This window comes from Cherax quadricarinatus, chromosome 23 (genome assembly GCF_038502225.1).
Source record: "Cherax quadricarinatus isolate ZL_2023a chromosome 23, ASM3850222v1, whole genome shotgun sequence".
Lineage (NCBI taxonomy): Eukaryota > Metazoa > Arthropoda > Malacostraca > Decapoda > Parastacidae > Cherax > Cherax quadricarinatus.
The window spans coordinates 19,389,670-19,404,929 of NC_091314.1; the positions used below are offsets into that span (position 1 = coordinate 19,389,670).

The 15,260-nt window shown below is 41.1% G+C and overlaps 1 protein-coding gene across 3 annotated transcripts in view; it reads left to right on the forward strand.

The window, feature by feature from the left end:
* The first annotated feature begins 4,999 nt into the window (after nucleotides 1–4,999).
* LOC128685581 (A disintegrin and metalloproteinase with thrombospondin motifs adt-1-like) overlaps nucleotides 5,000–15,260 on the forward strand; it is a 157,775-nt gene continuing 147,514 nt past the window's right edge. For all 3 annotated transcript variants that reach the window (XM_070087998.1, XM_070087999.1, XM_070088000.1), the window contains exon 1: nucleotides 5,000–5,141. The gene's annotated coding sequence lies outside the window, so the exon portion shown is untranslated. The remainder of the gene's footprint in view (nucleotides 5,142–15,260) is intronic.

Sequence of the window (15,260 nt, forward strand, 5' to 3'; positions counted from 1 at the left end):
GCTCCTGTCTGTCTCAACTATTGGATCACTACGACAAGGTCCTAAATGCACTAGAAGACAAAAAGAATGCAGATGTAATATATACAGACTTTGCAAAAGCCTTCGACAAGTGTGACCATGGCGTAATAGCGCACAAAATGCGTGCTAAAGGAATAACAGGAAAAGTCGGTCGATGGATCTATAATTTCCTCACTAACAGAACACAGAGAGTAGTAGTCAACAGAGTAAAGTCCGAGGCAGGCACGGTGAAAAGCTCTGTTCCACAAGGCACAGTACTCGCTCCCATCTTGTTCCTCATCCTCATATCTGACATAGACAAGGATGTCAGCCACAGCACCGTGTCTTCCTTTGCAGATGACACCCGAATCTGCATGACAGTGTCTTCCATTTCAGACACTGCAAGGCTCCAGGCGGACATCAACCAAATCTTTCAGTGGGCTGCAGAAAACAATATGAAGTTCAACGATGAGAAATTTCAATTACTCAGATATGGTAAACACGAGGAAATTAAATCTTCATCAGAGTACAAAAAAATTCTGGCCACAAAATAGAGCGAAACACCAACGTCAAAGACCTGGGAGTGATCATGTCGGAGGATCTCACCTTCAAGGACCATAACATTGTATCGATCGCATCTGCTAGAAAAATGACAGGATGGATAATGAGAACCTTCAAAACGAGGGATGCCAAGCCCATGATGACACTCTTCAGGTCACTTGTTCTATCTAGGCTGGAATATTGCTGCACACTAACAGCACCTTTCAAGGCAGGTGAAATTGCTGACCTAGAAAATGTACAGAGAACCTTCACGGCGCGCATAACGGAGATAAAGCACCTCAATTACTGGGAGCGCTTGAGGTTCCTGAACCTGTATTCCCTGGAACGCAGGAGGGAGAGATACATGATTATATACACCTGGAAAATCCTAGAGGGACTAGTACCGAACTTGCACACGAAAATCACTCACTACGAAAGCAAAAGACTTGGCAGACGATGCAACATCCCCCCAATGAAAAGCAGGGGTGTCACTAGCACGTTAAGAGACCATACAATAAGTGTCAGGGGCCCGAGACTGTTCAACTGCCTCCCAGCATACATAAGGGGGATTACCAACAGACCCCTGGCAGTCTTCAAGCTGGCACTGGACAAGCACCTAAAGTCGGTTCCTGATCAGCCGGGCTGTGGCTCGTACGTTGGTTTGCGTGCAGCCAGCAGTAACAGCCTAGTTGATCAGGCTCTGATCCACCAGGAGGCCTGGTCACAGACCGGGCCACGGGGGCGTTGACCCCCGGAACTCTCTCCAGGTAAACTCCAGGTAGATAAAAGACTGTTGAGTAGACTTCAGGATGTACATGTTTATAGAGGGGCCACAGATATATCAGATCACTTTCTAGTTGTAGCTACACTGAGAGTAAAAGGTAGATGGGATACAAGGAGAATAGAAGCATCAGGGAAGAGAGAGGTGAAGGTTTATAAACTAAAAGAGGAGGCAGTTAGGGTAAGATATAAACAGCTATTGGAGGATAGATGGGCTAATGAGAGCATAGGAAATGGGATCGAAGAGGTATGGGGTAGGTTTAAAAATGTAGTGTTAGAGTGTTCAGCAGAAGTTTGTGGTTACAGGAAAGTGGGTGCGGGAGGGAAGAGGAGAGATTGGTGGAATGATGATGTAAAGAGAGTAGTAAGGGAGAAAAAGATAGCATATGAGAAGTTTTTACAAAGTAGAAGTGATGCAAGGAGGGAAGAGTATATGGAGAAAAGGAGAGAGGTTAAGAGAGTGATGAAGCAATGTAAAAAGAGAGCAAATGAGAGAGTGGGTGAGATGTTATCAACAAATTTTGTTGAAAATAAGAAAAAGTTTTGGAGTGAGATTAACAAGTTAAGAAAGCCTAGAGAACAAAAGGATTTGTCAGTTAAAAATAGGAGAGGAGAGTTATTAAATGGAGAGTTAGAGATATTGGGAAGATGGAGGGAATATTTTGAGGAATTGTTAAATGTCGATGAAGATAGGGAAGCTGTGATTTCGTGTATAGGGCAAGGAGGAATAACATCTTGTAGGAGTGAGGAAGAGCCAGTTGTGAGTGTGGGGGAAGTTCGTGAGGCAGTAGGTAAAATGAAAGGGGGTAAGGCAGCTGGGATTGATGGGATAAAGATAGAAATGTTAAAAGCAGGTGGGGATATAGTTTTGGAGTGGTTGGTGCAATTATTTAATAAATGTATGGACGAGGGTAAGGTACCTAGGGATTGGCAGAGAGCATGCATAGTTCCTTTGTATAAAGGCAAAGGGGACAAAAGAGAGTGCAAAAATTATAGGGGGATAAGTCTGTTGAGTATACCTGGTAAAGTGTATGGTAGAGTTATTATTGAAAGAATTAAGAGTAAGACTGAGAATAGGATAGCAGATGAACAAGGAGGCTTTAGGAAAGGTAGGGGATGTGTGGACCAGGTGTTTACAGTGAAACATATAAGTGAACAGTATTTAGATAAGGCTAAAGAGTGGATAGGGGGGCAATGTGGCAGATGTTGCAGGTGTATGGTGTAGGAGGTAGGTTACTGAAAGCAGTGAAGAGTTTTTATGAGGATAGTGAGGCTCAAGTTAGAGTATGTAGGAAAGAGGGAAATTATTTCCCAGTAAAAGTAGGCCTTAAACAAGGATGTGTGATGTCACCGTGGTTGTTTAATATATTTATAGATGGGGTTGTAAGGGAAGTAAATGCGAGGGTCTTGGCAAGAGGTGTGGAGTTAAAAGATAAAGAATCACACATAAAGTGGGAGTTGTCACAGTTGCTCTTTGCTGATGACACTGTGCTCTTGGGAGATTCTGAAGAGAAGTTGCAGAGATTGGTGGATGAATTTGGTAGGGTGTGCAAAAGAAGAAAATTAAAAGTGAATACAGGAAAGAGTAAGGTTATGAGGATAACAGAAAGATTAGGTGATGAAAGATTGGATATCAGATTGGAGGGAGAGAGTATGGAGGAGGTGAATGTATTCAGATATTTGGGAGTGGACGTGTCAGCGGATGGGTCTATGAAAGATGAGGTGAATCATAGAATTGATGAGGGGAAAAGGGTGAGCGGTGCACTTAGGAGTCTGTGGAGACAAAGAACTTTGTCCTTGGAGGCAAAGAGGGGAATGTATGAGAGTATAGTTTTACCAACGCTCTTATATGGGTGTGAAGCATGGGTGATGAATGTTGCAGCGAGGAGAAGGCTGGAGGCAGTGGAGATGTCATGTCTGAGGGCAATGTGTGGTGTGAATATAATGCAGAGAATTCGTAGTTTGGAAGTTAGGAGGAGGTGCGGGATTACCAAAACTGTTGTCCAGAGGGCTGAAGAAGGGTTGTTGAGGTGGTTCGGACATGTAGAGAGAATGGAGCGAAACAGAGTGACTTCAAGAGTGTATCAGTCTGTAGTGGAAGGAAGGCGGGGTAGGGGTCGGCCTAGGAAAGGTTGGAGGGAGGGGGTAAAGGAGGTTTTGTGTGCGAGGGGCTTGGACTTTCAGCAGGCATGCGTGAGCGTGTTTGATAGGAGTGAATGGAGACAAATGGTTTTTAATACTTGACGTGCTGTTGGAGTGTGAGCAAAGTAACATTTATGAAGGGGTTCAGGGAAACCGGCAGGCCGGACTTGAGTCCTGGAGATGGGAAGTACAGTGCCTGCACTCTGAAGGAGGGGTGTTAATGTTGCAGTTTAAAGACTGTAGTGTAAAGCACCCTTCTGGCAAGACAGTGATGGAGTGAATGATGGTGAAAGTTTTTCTTTTTCGGGCCACCCTGCCTTGGTGGGAATCGGCCAGTGTGATAATATATATATATATATATATATATATATATATATATATATATATATATATATATATATATATATATATATATATATATATATATATATATATATATATATATATATATATATATATAAATATATATATAAACCATACCACGGGTGGGGTTTGAACCCGCAGTCAGAGTCTCAAAACTCCACCAGTTGTCGCGTTAGCCACTGGCTAATGCGACGGTTCCTTGATGCTGGTGAGGGCTCTTGATGTAGGGAATTGGATCTGTGCTCCGGTTCACTGAATTGGGCCAGAATACCTTCCATCCCCCCCCCCCCATCGACAGGCGCTATATAATCCTAAGGGCTTAGTGCTCCCTCATGATTATATTAATTGAAAGATGGTAATTAGCAAGTAATAGTAACTCCAGCTCTGCTGAAAAAAATATTTAAAACTCTCGTAGCTGCAGAGCCTTTAATTGAATATTTTGTATCCTCATTACTCCAGTAAAGTCACAAAGGTCAGGTTAAAAGATTTCAACACTGAAATCTATCTTGTGTGATAGAGTTTGACAGGGAGGCATAATTTGTTTTCATTATGTAACATGCAGAATCGGTAGAAGCACATTGCTGATGTAGCTAATTTTACTAAATTAAAAAAAAATCCTTTCATTTTGTTGATCCCTTCCCTGTTGTGTTAATATTACGTCATCCTATTTACTCCTCTAATATTCTTTCCATCCTGCTGGCCCTTCCCTCTCGTTCATTTTCCAGCCATCTTGTTGACTTCTCCCTTTTTCTTTAATATTCCCTCCATCTTATTGACCTTCTCTCCCTTGCTCGTTGTAGTTTAAATTGTCTCATTTCCTTCAACCTTCACTTTCCCCTAATCCACTTCACGCCACAGTCCAGGGTTTTCCATTCTTGGTTCAGTGTCACTCGCTCGCCGCGTTGTATTTCCCGAAAGCCACATTATACAAGAACATAAATATTTTTAATTGCCTCTCTTAACTTTTTGTAGAAAAAGGAAAGTTTTAAAGCTTTGCCATGACTCCTCCAAAGGAGGTTCCTTGACGCTGTATAATCCCTGTGGGTTTAGCGCTCCCCCATGATTATAATAATAATTTACCAGGACTGTACGAAGTGTGTTCTACCGTCCAGGTCCTGTGATGTCTGGGGCTTGAAGATGAGACGGTGACGGGATGGAGTGTAAGTGTGGTGCATTAGTCTGGGTGTAGCAGTAGACGTCAGTGTGTGCTGGGTAGTGTGAGGGGAAGGTTGGGTGTTGCACCAGCATCAGCGCACCCAGTCACACACCTTGTCAGACTCCTCACTTTGATATAGTTTAGCAGTTGTCATTGCTGGCGGGTAAGTATTTATTCCTTTATCCTTCCACTCGGTTTTCAATTTTTCGTTGAACCTTTCGACTTTATTTTCTAACATTGTCAAAGTAAGCAAAATAAGTTAACCACTATTTCAACTGCACTTTTTTTTTAATCGGTGTGGTGCGTTAACCTGTAATTTCTACATTATTGTAACATTTTGTAATTCGCAAAATTAGCCTGATAACTTGCATTTATTAACTGATATGTTCGATCCTCAAGAGGGTAATTAAGAGATAGTCATAGACCCACCAACCTTTCTCTCAGTTTTCTTCCTTCACCATACATCCGTGACATGTTTTTCCTTTGGGTATATGTTTTTCCTTTGGGTATATTTCGTCTCGGTATATTTTCCTGAGTATATCGCATCTTTCACTCGCGCCCCACTTCTCCCGATCAACTGAAAAGGGGACTTTTTTTTCCGTCAGATTTAGGGTAGCTTAGGTTAGATTGGTCATCCTGGGTTAGATGGGGGACTAGCTCGATAGTATTAGATTTGATTACATCAGGTAACATTAGGATGGATAAATCATAGGTTGGATTAAGTTAGATTATATATAACTAGGTTTGAGTTAGGTTAGCTACGATTAAGAGTTAGACACGGGATACGGTTAAGTTATCCTAGGCTGAGATTAGGTATGTCAGGCTAGGTAAGCTGAACCAGAAGATACTTTTAAGTGTCTTCTGGTTCAGAAATGTATGTTGTTTATCTTCAAAATTTAGGAGGGATTGCTGCCAGCCTCATACCAAATAGAGGAGCCACCATGGACTTTTGATTGTTCTATAAACACGAATTTAATTTAGAAATCACAAATGTAATAATTAGTTCTCGGAAAATTAATGTTTCCTAATAAAACTGATGTATCTATGAAACACACTCCCTCTGTATTCAAGGTAGGGCTACCAACTTTTTAAAGGTCAGCCTTCCCGAGGGACTAGATCCAAGGAACCAGACTTATCCTCCCCTTCCTTGGATTGCACCTGAATGCTTTCCGTTCCCCAATCTCTATATGATTCCTACGGATTTAACGTTACCCCCCGATTAAAATAAAATACACGTAAATCATTTTGATATGTAGTAATGTATGGGTGATATGAAATAAACTAGTTGAATATGATTTTTTATTTGTTTGGCTATATATATAGACTTGTTGTTTCCTTATTTCGAACATGATTGCCTCGCAATCTCCAGGCGCTGTATAACTCCTATGGATTTAGTGATTCCTCATGAGCCGTCATGCTCGACTATTTTCTCTCAGGACCATTACTCTCTCCTTCAGCTTTGATGTTGCTTTAGCCAGCAAGGTGCAGTTCCGCTATCCCTGATTTCTGTTGAAATATGAATTAAAATCTTGCCTTTTAACGGATTTTAAGATACAGGAATAGAATTTATGCTTGTGACCTGTTCTGAATTTGTCGTCAAAATTAAAATTTCCTATGGTTTTGGTGCACAGTTTTCCGATTCTATTCCTCTCATCTTAAATATTTTCCAGTACCCTTTCTGAAAGCCTTTATACGTAGTCAATAAGTTATAACCTGTTCTTCCCATAGCTAGCACCAAGAAATCCTCCTTTTCTTCTTCATTGCATCTTTTATAAATTTGTATGTAGTAATCGCGAAACGTTTCCAGAATAAAGATTCCCAGTGTGTTTGGTGCTGCGCTCACTGAGGTCCTCTCAACCCTGCGTAAGGTTGCAACCTTTGTGCCTGAACCCAGTACTCCGTTTCTGGTCTTTTGCCTTTCCCCGATTTTCAGAATCGTACATTTGCTGGGGTTTAATTTAAATAAGTACTTGTCATTCGAATTCTGCAGCTTGTCCAGGTCGGTTTGTAGCCTTTCCTAATATCCTATTTTTATTCTCATTCGTTTCACATCTGCGAGTAGGGATATATCTATCTCTTCCGGCATGTTCACATTTACACTTATTTTTGTAATTACATCTTTATATTTACAGGAACAGAGCTATATTCGCGGTGACCCATCTTCATTGATATATTCGTCATATAATTACTTAAAATTTCAAATAGTTGTATCATTTATCACAAATTCATTCTTTTCTTTTACAACTCGATTCGCAAAGATATTTTTTTTCGAGTTTTCTTTCTGCTCCTTTTTTTTCTTAATTATTTCTGCGACCTCTTTATTATCGCACTCCTCAAGGGAGGTTCCTTGACGCTGGTGAGAGGCTCCTGATCCAGGGAATTGGATCTGTGCTTCAGTTCAGTTGTCACGTGAGGTCAGAGGCCCTGAGCTGCTTTGGGGATTAGCGTGGACGGTTACAAAGCATGGCTTGCTTCTGCAGTGTTTTAAAAATTGAGGTTGGAGAGATGAAGGAGGAGGTCTTGCTTCTCCATGAGGAGATTGGGAGGCTGAAGGTCCACCTCAGTGGGTCTGGGAGAGAGTGTGAGGTGGCTGGAGTTGTGGGGAATGAGGCTTCTAGCAGTGAGGTGCAGTCTGTCTCTCGCTGTGAGGAGGCTGTAGTTCGGGAGGTACCAACGGCTACCACTTGTAGCAGGTGCAGCCCAGCACCTGCTACAAGTGGCGAGTGGTTCACAGTAATGGGAGGCGCATCAGAGTAAGGAAAGTTAAGAGTGAAGATCTGAAGGTAGGAAATCGCTTCTCTGTTCTTCAGGATGAATGTACTTCAGTGGCCAGTGAAGGTAAGGGTACTACTGCCCCTGCTAATGGAGGTAAGCGCATTCTTGTGGTTGGTGACACTCAGGTAAGATATATTGACCGTGCTTTTTGTAATAGGAATAAGATGAGAGATAGAGTGTGCTTCCCTGGAGCTGGTGTTGGGGACATAGTCAACAGGCTGGATAATATCATGTCAGGTAATGGGAACAAGCCCATTATCTGTCTCAGTGCTGGTGGAAATGATATTGGGAAGCGTAGGAGAGAAGAGCTGCTAGATAAGTACAGGTCAGCTATAGATTTCATTAAGTCTAAGGGAGGGATCCCAATCATATGTAGAATCTTGCCTAGAAGGGGAGTAGGAAATGAATGGTTGTCTAGGGCAATTGGTGTAAATTGCTGGCTAGACAGATACTGCAAGGAACTTGCAATCCCATTCATTGACAACTGGAACAACTTTTATGGAACATGATATGTATGCAAGGGATGGGGTACATCTCTCTGGGGCAGGGGTGGTAGCACTTGCAGACTCGATTGAGAAGGCCATTGGTGAAATGCCTATGATTTTAAACTGATGGAAGATAGAGGTATGGGTGTGTGTGGGAAACAAGCAGGTTGCAACACTAGGGTTGGAAACAGTAAATGTATAAAAGGCATTCAGCATGAAGTTATAAATAAAGACAATAGATCAGGTCAGCAAACAAAGGGGGACAGCAGAGGGCAGCAAGGGACTAGTTCCCTTAAGGTTTACTATACTAATAGCAGGAGTGTAAGAAATAAGATAGACGAGCTAAGATTAATTGCAAGTGCAGGAAACATAGATATTATTGCTATAACAGAGACCTGGCTCAATCTGAAAGATAGAGAGATGCCCTCTGAATGTCACATACAAGGCTATAAATTATTCCACACTGACAGGGTCAACAGGAAAGGTGGTGGAGTAGCGATGTATGTCAGAGACAATTTAAATTGTTGTGTTAGACAAGATATTAAATTAGAAGCGTCAGCCACTAAATCTGTTTGGTTACAGCTTCTCGAGGGCCGAGAAAAACTAATTTTGGGTGTGATTTACAGGGCCCCAAATCTTGATAGGGAGTGCAGTAAACTTCTATGGGACGAAATTCGTAAGGCATCTACATACGAAAATGTTGTGCTAATGGGAGATTTCAACTATAGACAGATTGACTGGAGCAATTTGACAGAAAATTTAGAGTCAGGTGACTTTCTTGATACGATCCAGGATTGTTTTTTAAAACAGTTTGTGACAGAGCCAACTAGGGGAAACAACCTCCTTGACTTGGTTCTTGCCAGTAGGGAAACACTAATTAATAATCTTGAGGTTAATGATGAGCTTGGGGAAAGTGATCACAAATCACTCAGTTTTAATATATCATGGAATTCCCCTAATAATGGCAATCAAGTCTCTGTCCCTGACTTCCGTTTGGCTGATTTCATAGGACTGAAAAATTACTTAGGTGGGTTGAACTGGAATGACCTGACTAAGGGTCAGGTAGGTGGTGATGGTTGCCGATATGATGCTTTCCAGGGCATAGTTCTAGCTGCTCAGTCAAATTATGTTCCAAATAGGGAAATCAGATCAAACAAAAATGATCCTAAATGGATGAACAATAGATTAAAATATCTGATTGGTCAAAAGAGGGGCATATATAGGCAAATCAAAAGAGGAGAGGGGCAATTAAGAAATCGATATATTCAGTTAAAGAGAGAAATAAAAAAGGGAATTAGAAAAGCAAAAAGAGATTATGAGGTTAAAGTTGCAAGAGAATCGAAGACTAACCCAAAAGGATTCTTTCAGGTATACAGAAGTAAGATCAGGGACAAGATAGGCCCACTCAAAAGTTCCTCGGGTCAGCTCACTGACAGTGATAAGGAAATGTGTAGAATTTTTAACACATACTTCCTCTCAGTTTTTACACAGGAGGATACCAGCGATATTCCAGTAATGATAAATTATGTAGAACAGGACGATAATAAACTGTGCACGATTAGGGTCACAAGTGACATGGTCCTTAGGCAAATAGATAAATTAAAACCTAACAAATCCCCAGGCCCTGATGAACTGTATGCAAGGGTTCTAAAGGAATGTAAAGAGGAGCTTAGCACACCTTTGGCTAATCTTTTCAACATATCACTACAAACTGGCATAGTGCCAGATAAGTGGAAAATGGCAAATGTGATACCTATTTTCAAAACAGGTGACAGGTCCTTAGCTTCGAACTATAGACCAATAAGCCTAACCTCCATAGTGGGAAAATTTATGGAATCAATAATTGCCGAGGCAGTTCGTAGATTGATGGACTGACCACATCGACTCAAGGTTGAGGGACTGATTACCTCATTCTCCTCCTGTTCTTCAAGATTCTCCTTTGTATGGACTGATGAAGCCACTGTGTGGCGAAACGTTTCCTCAATAAAGATACCCAAGAGTTGCACATGTGTCTAATTTATCAACATGTCGGTTCTCTGAACCATTCATCTACACACCTTGAAAAGCATAAATTAATCAACGAATCTCAGCATGGTTTTACAAAGGGGCGTTCCTGCCTTACGAATTTATTAACTTTTTTCACTAAGGTATTTGAGGAGGTAGATCATGGTAATGAATATGATATTGTGTACATGGACTTCAGTAAGGCTTTTGACAGGGTCCCACATCAGAGACTATTGAGGAAAATTAAGGCACATGGAATAGGAGGAGAAATTTTTTCCTGGATAGAGGCATGGTTGACTAATAGGCAGCAGAGAGTTTGCATAAATGGGGAGAAATCAGAGTGGGGAAGCGTCACGAGCGGTGTTCCACAGGGGTCAGTGTTGGGCCCCTTGCTGTTCACAGTATACATAAACGACATAGATGAGGGCATAAAGAGCGACATCAGCAAGTTTGCCGATGACACCAAAATAGGCCGTCGAATTCATTCTGACGAGGACATTAGAGCACTCCAGGAAGATTTGAATAGACTGATGCAGTGGTCGGAGAGGTGGCAGATGCAGTTTAATATAGACAAATGCAAAGTTCTAAATGTTGGACAGGACAATAACCATGCCACATATAAACTAAATAATGTAGATCTTAATATTACGGATTGCGAAAAAGATTTAGGAGTTCTGGTTAGCAGTAATCTGAAACCAAGACAACAGTGCATAAGTGTTCGCAATAAAGCTAATAGAATCATTGGCTTTATATCAAGAAGCATAAATAATAGGAGTCCTCAGGTTGTTCTTCAACTCTATACATCCTTGGTTAGGCCTCATTTAGATTATGCTGCACAGTTTTGGTCACCGTATTACAGAATGGATATAAATGCTCTGGAAAATGTACAAAGGAGGATGACAAAGTTGATCCCATGTATCAGAAACCTTCCCTATGAGGATAGACTAAGGGCCCTGAATCTGCACTCTCTAGAAAGACGTAGAATTAGGGGGATATGATTGAGGTGTATAAATGGAAGACAGGAATAAATAAAGGGGATGTAAATAGTGTGCTGAAAATATCTAGCCTAGACAGGACTCGCAGCAATGGTTTTAAGTTGGAAAAATTAAGATTCAGGAAGGATATAGGAAAGTACTGGTTTGGTAACAGAACGTTGTGTAGCTTTAAAAATAGGTTGGATAAATACATGAGTGGGTGTGGGTGGTTGTGAGTTGGACCTGATTAGCTTGTGCTACCAGGACGGTTGCCGTGTTCCTCCCTTAAGTCAAGGTGACCTGACCTGACTAGGTTGGGTGCATTGGCTTAAGCCGGTAGGAGACTTGGACCTGCCTCGCATGGGCCAGTAGGCCTTCTGCAGTGTTCCTTCGTTCTTATGTTCTTATATCTAGACGCCATATGAATATCGTCCCATAGCAGCTTACTGCACTCCCTATCAAGGTTTGGGGGCCTATAAATCACACCCAAAATTAATTTTTAATGCCCCTCGAGAAACTGTAGCCAAACAGATTCTGTGTCCGATGTCTCTAATCTTATATCATGTCTAGCACAACAATTTAAATTATCTCTGACATACATCGCCACTCCACCACCCTTCCTGTTGACTCTATCAGTGTGGAATGGTTTATAATCCTGTATGCTGCACTCAGAAGGCATTTCTCTATCTTTCAAGTTGAACCAAGTCTCTGTTATACCAATAATATATAAAGTAAAAGGACACAAGTGCAACTAATGTGACATTTATTGTGGCAACGTTTCGCTCTCCAGGAGCTTTATCAAGCCATTACAAACAATACATGGACACAGAGGGTATATAAAGGCTCTGAGTGAGTAGTAGTAGTAGTAGTAGTAGTAGTAACAAAAATAATACAATATGGAAGAGCAAATAATTCGTACATGAGTAAAAGGATATAAAAGCCCAATTAGACGCCCAATTAGTGATCAAAGAAACTAATTTCCGCACACGCAAGTGCATTGAATCAGCACTGATCGCTGTTTCGAATACAATTAAACAAAACTACGGCAGCTTCACCATCTCCGAAGTCTTAGCAAGAATCCTCCTGAAAACAGTAAACCCTGCCATCACATAGTCTCTCCTGTTATACTACACAAGCACATTACAGAGAGTGAACACCAAAAAAAAAAAAAAAAAAAAAAAAACAGGCCACTTTACAGTCGATATTTGTCCAACCTACTTTTTTGTTACCCATATAATAGCTTTTATATCCTTTTACTCATGTACGAATTATTTGCTCTTCCATATTGTATTATTTTTGTTACTACTACTACTACTACTACTACTACTACTACCACTAGTGAACATCGAAATGGTACTTCACTAGTATTGCACCTCACTCAGAGCCTTTATATACCCTCTGTGTCCATGTATTGTTTGTAATGGCTTGATAAAGCTCCTGGAGAGCGAAACGTTGCCACAATAAATGTCACATTAGTTGCACTTGTGTCCTTTTACTTTACATATTGTCGGTAATTCTACCAACTTTATTACAACCAATAATATATATATTACCTGCACTTGCAAGTAATCTTAGCTCATCTATCTTATTTCTTAGACTCCTACTATTTGTATTGTAAACCTTAAGGGAGCTAGTCACTCGTTTCCCTCTACTATCTCTCTTTGTTGATCAATTGCTTTGCCTTTACTAGCAACTTTATTTTGAATATTCTTTTAAACATATCCCTGGGGTATCCTGGTACTACCTGCTGTTTCCAACCCTAATACTGCAGCCTGACTGTTTCCCACAAACACTCATACCTCTGTAATCTATCAGTTTAAAGTCCTAGACAAGTCATCAATTACCCCCTCAATCGAATTGGCTAATGCAACCACTCCAGCCCTAAGAGATGAACCCCATCCCTTGCATACATATCATGTTTGCCATAGAATTTGTCCCACTTCTCAATGAATGGGATTGCAAGTTCCTTGCAGTACCTGTCTAGCCAGCAATTTATACCAATTGCCCTAGACATCCATTCATTGCCCACTCCCCTTCTAGGCAAGATGCTACATATGATAGGAATCCCTCCCTTAGACCCGACTGTTTCTATGGCTGGCCTGTACTTATGCAGTAGCTCCTGTCTCCTGCCCTTTCCAGTGTCATTACCCTCAGCACTAAGACAGATAATGGGCTTGTTCCCATTACCTGACATAATATTATCCAACCTGCTGACTATGTCACCAACATCAGCTTCTGGGAGGTACACCCTCTGTCTGACTTCTCTGTCTGTTACAAAAAGCACGATCCATATATCTTACCTGAGAATCTCCTACAATTGGAATATTCTTACCTTGATTAGCAGGGGAATCAGTGATACCATCAACCTCACTAACCACTGAAGTACACTCGTCCTGGAGAGCAGAGAATCGATTTCCTACCTTAACATCTCTGTTAACCCTCCTCATCTTCCTTCTCCCTGAATTGTGAATCACTTGCCACTTAAAGCGGCTGCCACTCTCAGTGGTGGTAACCATTTCCTCCTTACCAGCACCATCCATCTCACACTCACTCCCAAACCCATCTAGGCGAATCTATAGCCTTGTTTTCCTCCTGAAGTAGAACCACCTCCTTCAACACTTTAACCTGAGATTCTAAAACACTACAACAAGCCATAGTGCTCGGAAACACTCCACGCTAACTCCCAGAGAGCTTAGGACAGATATGACCTCACGTGATCACTAACCTCAGCGTACTGACGTGTGTGTGTGTGTGTATATATATATATATATATATATATATATATATATATATATATATATATATATATATATTAGTGTTGTGATGTAGTTCAGCTGGGCTTGTGAGGTCTCTGGGGAGACCTAATTTAACCAATTATATGGTCACACCTTGCCTTGGCAAACGTCTGTAGCCACGCCCACGTCTGAGGTCTTTTCTTCTTGACGGCGTCAGGTCGTACAGACGTTTGCCAAGGCAAGGTATGACCATATAATTGGTTAAATTAGGTCTCCCCAGAGACCTCACAAGCCCAGCTGAACTACATCACATGGTCAATTAGCAAGAACTCATTTAAAATTAAGTCCTTTCTAAAATTTTCTCTTATACGTTTAAAGATATATTTTTTTCATTAATGTTGATGAAAAAATTTATAATTTTGCACCAAAAGGAACTTAGAAAACTTACCTAACCTTATTATAACAAGCGCAATTTATTTTAGCCTAACCCAACTAAATATATTTTAGACTTGTTTAGTGTAATTTAATACTAAACAAACAGTGAAATATATTTTTTTCGTTAGGTTCAGAATGATTTCGGCGAAATTATTGCATACACAAATTTTCGCTTGTCCTATATGGCAAGATGAGCGTTGCTATTTAAGCCAAGATCGCAAGTTCTGCCTATTCGGCACGACATATATATATATATATATATATATATATATATATATATATATATATATATATATATATATATATATATATATATTTAACACACTGGCCGATTCCCACCAAGGCAGGGTGGCCCAAAAAAGAAAAACTTTCACCATCATTCACTCCATCACTGTCTTGCCAGAAGGGTGCTTTACACTACAGTTTTTAAACTGCAACATTAACACCCCTCCTTCAGAGTGCAGGCACTGTACTTCCCATCTCCAGGACTCAAGTCCGGCCTGCCGGTTTCCCTGAACCCCTTCATAAATGTTACTTTTCTCACACTCCAACAGCACGTCAATTATTAAAAACCATTTGTCTCCATTCACTCCTATTAAACACGCTCACGCATGCCTGCTGGAAGTCCAAGCCCCTCGCACACAAAACCTCCTTTACCCCCTCCCTCCAACCTTTCCTAGGCCGAACCCCTACCCCGCCTTCCTTCCACTACAGACTGATACACTCTTGAAGTAATTCTGTTTCGCTCCATTCTCTCTACATGTCCGAACCACCTCAACAACCCTTTCTCAGCCCTCTGGACAACAGTTTTGGCAATCCCGCACCTCCTCCTAACTTCCAAACTACGAATTCTCTGCATTATATTCACACCACA